Source organism: Manacus candei, unplaced genomic scaffold, assembly GCF_025592945.1.
Source record: "Manacus candei isolate 608988 ecotype Guabito, Panama unplaced genomic scaffold, ASM2559294v1 h1tg000009l, whole genome shotgun sequence".
Classification (NCBI taxonomy): Eukaryota; Metazoa; Chordata; class Aves; order Passeriformes; family Pipridae; genus Manacus; species Manacus candei.
The window spans coordinates 4,130,406-4,138,139 of NW_026138057.1; positions in this window are offsets into that span (position 1 = coordinate 4,130,406).

Consider the following 7,734-nt stretch of genomic DNA (forward strand, 5'->3'; position numbering starts at 1 on the left):
CTGGTGGCTGTAGGGTGAGAGGAGAGGCCTTATCCCAAAGACTGGAGTCTCTCTGTACTTGGACAAGCTCTGCCTGCTCCTGGACATCCATGAGTGGGATCATCCAGGCTCTCCTGGAATAATTCCCTTGATTTTAAGGCAGTTTTCCCCTCGGGAGAGGGGCTGTGTCAGTGGCCTGAGGTGGGGGTGGCTTTGGCTGGACTTGGAGCGGATGGAAAAGAGGAGAGAGGGGGGTGACCCCTTGGGAAACTGCCTGTTGCTCTGAGGGATGGGGGAAGATGTGCTTGGATGGCTAGGAAGGGACAAGCTGGAGTGGGAACAGCTGCTGGAATGGGAACAGCTGCTGATATATTCCTATTTTCTCTAAGGGATCCTGTGTCTCCCTGGCTCCTCCGAGCATCTCTTGGTTTGTGTGGGTTTCTCTCAGCAGCAGCCCTGGGAGTTTGGCATGGAATGTGGGAGCTGCTGATCCGTGGGACTCCTTGGAATGTGGCTCCAAGAGGGAGCTGCCCACACAGCCCATGGAAGGGGCTGGCACTCCCACTTCTCCTCTTCTTCCCTCTCTGGGAATCCAAAGGAAATCCAGAGGGTGATGGTGGCATGTCCTGTGTCCTTCTGGTTCCCAGAGAAGCTGCCCCATCCCTGGAAGTGTTCAAATCCAGGTTGGACAAGGCTTGGAGCAACTTGGCCTAGTGGAAGCTGTCCCTGCCCATGGCAGGAACTGGAATTCCATGATCTTTAAGGTCCCTTTCAACCCAGCCCGTTGTGGGAGTCCAGGATATGAAATCCAGGGATGTTTTCTATCGTGCTGGCTGCTCCTGGCACAGGGATGTGGAGGTGCTCCGTGGCTGGAGCAAATTCCTCCTCCTCCCCACGGCAGCAGGAGCAGAGCAATCCTGGGAAGTGATCCTGGTCCTGCTGCTCAGGAATTCCTCCAGGTTGTGTGGGGTGTGGAATTGCTGGGAACAAGCCTGGTGAGGGTCCCCTGTGGGGTCTTGGGCACTGAAATTCTGGGATCTGCAGCTCCACGAGGGGTGATTCCAAGTCCAGGAGGTTCCTGACATCGGTTGGGATGATGGAGTTACAATGGCTGCTTCCAGAACTCTCCCTTCAGAGAATCCTGGAATGGTTTGGGTTGGAAAAGACTTTACATCCCACCCAGTTCCACCCCCTGCCATGGGCAGGGACACCTCCCACCTTCCCAGCTTGCTCCAGCCTGGCCTTGAACACTTCCAGGGATGGGGCAGCCACAGCTTCCCTGGGAAATCCATTCTGGGGCCTCACCACCCTCAGAGGGAAGAATTCCTCCCCAATATCCCATCTAACTCCCCTCTGGCAGTGGGAAGCCATTCCCTTTGTCCTGTTGCTCCAGGCCTTTGTCCAAAGTCCTTCTCCAGCTCTCTTGGAGCCCTTTCAGGTCCTTCCTTCCCAAATCCCTCTAGATTTTGCCCCGTGGTGGTGTGTGGGGCCAGTCCGAGGTGGGCAGATATTCCCTAAACCCACAGCTCTTCCCACTGCACCTCTCATCCCTCAAATCCCACCCACAGTGCTGCCCATCTCCACTTCCAAGGGGTTTTATTTCCCTCTTTTCTCTCCTGCTCCAGAGCCTTGTTTGTGGCCGTCAGGGTTTGACAGGCTCTTGGCACCTCTCCTGCCCGCAGAGAATGACAGGGAGCAGCAATTCCCACCCCCTCCCTGCCTTTCCCCGGCCCTGCCTCCACCCCGGTCTTTCAGGGAGCCTTTTTTTGGGAGGCAGCAAAGCCCCCGGCAGAGGAATGGCAGCGGGAGCCGAGAGGCTCAGATGGTTCGAAATACTAGGGAGAGGTGGAAACGCCTCCCGGAGACGGTGCGGCCGCAGCGCCGGGAATTCACAGCCAGGCGCCGCTCCAAAGCTTTTCCCTCTCTCCTGGCTGGGACTTTGTCCCAGGGACTCACCCAGGGATGATGTCCATGGCCTCTGGAGAAGGGGAGCGGGAGGAAAGGCCGGGAGGGGGGGAATTCTTGATGGGCAGAAGCGCAAACGCGTCTTGGCTCCCGCTGCCTCCGTGACCTTTTCCTCTCCCACATAATCCATCCTGACACTCGGGGGAGGGGAGAAGGGGGAATCGGTCACCTCCCGGCTTTTGCCAGCCCACCACCTCCCAGAAAAAGAGTTTGGAGTCGCCGGGAGCCCCAAGTGCCCGGTTCCAGCCATCTGTCCTGATTCCCTCGGCAGCCGCTCGTGCTGTGCCCCCTCGGGAAGTGGCTGAGGAGGATCCCGCCTGTCAGACCCTCTCCCGCTTTCCTTTTTCCCTGCCTCTGGCTCTCTGGGTCCTCCCTGTCACCGTGGCACAGAGTCCTGACTGTGGAGCACGCTGCACTCCCACGCCGGGAATTCTCGGATGGGGGGTGTTTGCTCACATTCCTGCTGCCTTTGTCTTTCCAGCCTCATCTTTTCCAGTTCCTTCCCCTTCAGAGAATCCTTCAGGCTGGAAAAGCGCTCCCAGGTCATTGATTCCAACCCTTAACCCAGCTCTGCCACCACTGATCCATCTCCACGTGCCACATCCATCTTTGAAACCCCTCAGGGATGGGCACTCCACCACTGGAGCCTGTTCCAACCCTTTCCATGAAGGAATTTCCCCTGATATCCAACCTGGCTCAGCTTAAGGTCATTTCTTCTTGTCCTGTCGCTTGTTTTCTGGGAAAATCCAGACCCCTACCTGGCTCCAACCTCTTTCCAGGGAATTGTGGAGGGTGGGAAGGTTCCCCCCCCAATCCTCCTCTTTTCCAGGTTAAGATAAAATTCCCGGCTACATTTTATGGGCTTGTCCAAAAGGGAGCTGCTCTCTGCAAGGGAAAACTGGGAAATTCCTCACAGGATAATTATTCCAGGTTATTGCTCTTCAAGGCAGCCTCCGCTTTGCTCCGAGGTCCCTCTCCCCTCTTCCTGCCGGGATGTGATCCCGACCCCTGTGCCAGGGCTTTGTGGAGGAGCTGGGCTTAAGTAGTGCCAGGATTTAGGATCTCAACGGGAAGCAGAGTCTCCAGGCGGGAGCGGAGCCTCCCTCTCTGGCACTTCAGAGCTGGGATGGAGCCAAGTGGGTCAGGAGAGGCTTTGAGGTCCGAGGGAAGAGGGGAATGGCCCTGGAGCCTGGTGGGAGGAGTGGGAGTGGAGCCAGGAGCAGGAATCCTTCATTGAAACCCTCTGGTTCGTGCCGCTGCCTCCAGAGGCAGGAGCAGGATCCCGAGGAAGCAGGGAAAGGGAAGGATTTGACCTAATGAAATTATCCAAGTGGCTCCAGCTGCTGCTCCCTGATTGCATCCGGAGCTGTGCTCCATGGGGAACAGCATCCTCCGGCCCCTCAGTGGTGCCGCATCCAACAGCAGCATTCCAGGTTTCCTCGGGAGCCTGGGAGGGGCAGAAGGCTTGGAACTCTGACCCTGCTTCCCTGGAGCACCGGCAGGCACAGCACGGCCGGACCGTAAAATTCCCAATCCCGCCATGTTCCCATCACGGGAAGCTCCTGAAAATTGGGAAGCGGCTCATCCTCGGGCCGAATTCCCGTGTTTTGCTGGCTAGGCTGGGGAAGTTGTGCCAGCACCACCCGAGCAAATCCCACGGAGCCCTGGGAAAAGGCCAGTTCTGCCTGTGGGGGTGAACTCATCCCACATCCCCTCAAATCCTGATTCATCCCCGGGCTGGAGCGCTCCTTCCAGAGGAGGCTGGAGCCCAGGGCATTGGAGAGGTGGGCGGGGAGGAGGATAAACACCGAGGAATCCTGGCGGGGGTGAAGCAGAGAAGGAAAACGCCCCGTTGTCCCCGGGATTAGGGAGGGTTTGGCTGGAACCGGGATCAAACAGCCCCATGTGACTCAGGGGAGTCGTGGGATGGCAATTCCTGCCCAGGAGCCTCCGGGATTCATTTCCAGGCTTTTTTTTTTATTTTTTTTTTTTTTCTCCCCCACCAGGCAAATTTCAGCTGAGGAAAGAGGAGTTTGTCCCACTGCTTTATCCGCCCTTATTTCCCGGCCACCTGGAGCTGCCAGGCAGGAAGATTCCCTGAATTTTGCCCGGCCCGGTGAGAAATCCCAATGAATTGTTATTTAACGTTCCTGTGCTGTGGCGGTGGCTCTTTCCCAGGGAGAAATTTCTGGGCTGAGGAGTCACAGCTTGGATAAGGCTGAAAAATGTCCTTGGGAAGGGGGGAAGTGCCGGCAGGATTGATTGGAGCCTTGGCTCCTGGAGTTAAATCTGGCACAGATTGAGCAAAGCAGCTGGAAAGAGGAGTTTGTGCTTGGAATCCTGAGGAACAAGGGCTGTGCTGAATTCCCGGGTGCAGCCTGGGGGAGAAACCCTTTCCAGGCTTTTCTGTGGAGTCCAAGAAATCCGTGTGTGTTTACTACATGCCAGAAGCGTGGGAACCTTGGAAAAGGGAGGGATCCCGCAAGGAAAGAGGCTTTGTGGCTGGAAAAGGGCTCTCAGCCGCTTCCCGAGTGGGAGCTGTGCTTGCTCCATCCCGGGAAGTTCTCCAGGATGGGTTGGATGGGGTTTGGAGCAACCTGGGATAGTGGAAGGTGTCCTTGGATGGGATTTAAGGCCTTTCCAACCCAGCCCATCCCAGGATTCTATGCCTGATGTCCTCGTGTTCCTGGCAGAGCTTTGCCAATCCCATGAGGAAAAGGGCCCTGCCTTCGGGAGTATCCCAGCCCACAGTGTGCCAATCCAAGCTGGAATTTGGGCTTTTGGCTTGTCCTGGATCATCTCTTTCCAGGTTTGGCTTAGACTGGAAAGTCTCCTGCCCAAATTAACTTGTTTTTAGGGATTCAGGCTCAGAGCTGGGACAGGAGCGAAACCTGGATTGCTGGAAAGGCAGGAATGGGGAGCAAGGATTGAGCGGGAGCTGGATTGGAATCAGACACCTCTCCTGGAGCGCCCTGTGACTGGGAACATGTGGAATATGGGAAGCAGCAGCATCCCTTGTCCCACTCCCAGCTTTCCACGGGCTCTGCTGCCGATATGTGATTATCCCTTGGAATTATAAATAGAGATTATGTAATGGGATTATGTAACATTAATAGGACAATATCAACTCCCCAATACTGTAATATATGGCAATTTAACATCACAATACAGGAACAGATCCCATTTTATACGTTATATGTAATAGAGGGAATGTAAATTATGGTTTCTGTTTTACCCCTGAGACGTGATATAATTAAAATGCCCCTAATTAGGGCTGTGTTGCTGCTCCATCCCTGATCTCCCGTCATAAATCGAATTAGGACTCTCTCCCAGTGCTTGGGAAATGCTCCGGAGTGTCCGTCCAGGCCGAGGGGAGGGCGGATGCGGAGCAGGAACAAGGTGGGAAGGTGGGATCGGGGAGCACCTGCAGTTTGGGATCCCCCTCCAAACCCCCTCCTGGCGCTGGAGGATCCACGGAAAACCTGGAGGCAGCTCCAGGGGGAGGTTTTTGGGAGCACAGGAGAAGCCTCTGGGTTGGGAGAAGGGGATTTAAGGAAGGTTGGAGCTGCAGCTGCTCCTGCTGTGGGGCCCTTGGAAGTGGCTCTTCCCTGCCTTGGGAACTTTATCCTGGTGCAGGGCATGGAAAAGCCAGGGATAACACGGAGGGGAGGTGGGAATACGGGCAGAGAGGGTTTTTGGAGAGATCTGCTGGAAAATGAAGGATTTGAGGAGCAGTTTAGAGATGCTGTGGATGGAGGGGGATGGCTCCGGTGGATTGTGGGTTGGGAATCACGCTGGGAAGGGGTAGAGGGCTGGGAAGCAGGTTGGGAAGGCACAACCACGGTGGGAGTGGGAGCAAATCCAGGCAATTCCCACTGGACGAGATGGGAATGGGCACCAGGGATACATTTGGCTTTGGATTTGAAAAGCAGTTCCCAAATTCTGGCTGGATCCAGCAGTGGCATCATCTGTGTGGCGTTTCTCTGGTTTGGGGGGAGTTTTCCATGGAAATATGGTTGGCTGGACAGAGGAAACAGCCTCAGGTTGTGCCAGGGGAGGTTTAGGTTGGATATCAGGGAAAATTTCTCCTTGGAAAGGGTTGGGACAGGTTCCAGTGGTGGAGTCCCCATGCCTGCAGGGATCTGAAATCCCTGTGGACGTGGCACTTGGGAATGTGGATTAGTGGCAGCCTTGGTAGTGCTGAGAAAAATGGTTGGACCTCAGAAGCCTTTTCCACCCAGAATTTCCACCCGGAATTTCCACCCTGAATTATTCAATAACCAGTATTCCCAAGGGAGTGAGAGATGGTGGGCGAGGTGCTGGGATTTTTCCCTTTGAAGGGAACATTGGGATAATCCTGTTGTCCTTTTTCTAGGAATGAGCATGCCAAAAACACCTTTCCAAGACACTGGTTGCCTCCACCCTTTGGAATTTAGCCCTGGGAAACAACCTGTGGCTGCTCCAGGGGCTCAGCCTGGTTTTGCCGGGATGGAGCAGGAGAGAGGAGGAATTTTGGATAACCTGAATGTTCGAATCCCTGCTCCAAGGAGAACCATTGATACAGTTTTCCTGTGATTTTACGGCTCCTAATGGAGCAGTCCAGGGAATCTGGCAGGGCTGGGATGGAGGAGGAGAAGGGCTCGTTACCCCAGGAGGAACAAACTGCCCGGTTCTGCTGGGATGGAGATGGGATTTGGGAGCAGGGAGATGGGACGTGCTGTGGCTGGGGGTGCTGGGAATGAAACCAAATGGAACAAGAAGAATAATAAAAAGCTTCCCATGTTTCCAGCTGTTGCTCCCAGGTTTGTACCTCTGGGAGCCTTTTTCCTTGTCCAAGTTTCCCAGAGAGTTTTGCTCTCAGGTTTAGGAAGATCCTTAACCCTCAGATCCCTGTGCTTTTTTTTTTCAGGATCAGCAGAGCTGGATGAGGTTTTTGTGGATTGCATCCTTCCTGGAATTTTACATGGAACTCCAGAGCTCTGCTAAGGCTCCCCACAGCGCTCCGGACTTTCTCTGGGAGCTGATTCCAAGGGATTCCAAGCCATGTGCCTGAGGAATGCCACGCTCCAGCTTGGAAAACAACACAGTATCCTGCCTGGCCTTGTATTCCCAGGTCATTCCTGCACAAACAGCCCAGATCCATCTGGGGGTGAGTAAGGAATAACAATTCCTTAATCCAGTCTTGCTGCTGGAGGTTTTCTTGGGAAATGGGTGGTGGTGTCCTGCTGCATCCGAGTTGTCCACAGGGATAACCCAGCTGATGGATGTCTGGGATGCTCTGATTCTCCTCCACATCCCTCTGGAGATGTCGGATTGTCCTGGATCCGTGTCCATCTCTGTGCCCTGGGCCTTTCAAAGGAAACATTTCTTTTCCACAGGTTGGGAAACTCTTAAATCCCTGTTTTTGCTCCAGAGGCTGTAGGATTCAGGTGGGATAAAGGGGGGGCTTGGTGATCCCGTCTTTTGTGGTGGGATCAAATCAATTAATGTCAAATGAATGTCTTAATTAAGCAGCTTTTAATGGCAAATAATTATTATCCCAAGTGCTCTGCTCCCCGTTTTCCATCTCGGGACAAAGGGCAGAGAGAATTTCCAGGGAAACTTAACATCCTCCCCTTCACACTTCTGGGAATGTCAACGCAACCAGTTGATCCCAAACAATCCCGAGTTGTTTGTAAACTGGAAACAGAGCTCTGAGGACAACTGGGATGAGTTCTGGGGCTGGAGCTGGGCTGGAAATGTGGGATGGCCCTTGGATTCCGGCAGCGCTCCAGTGCAGCCGGACACCAG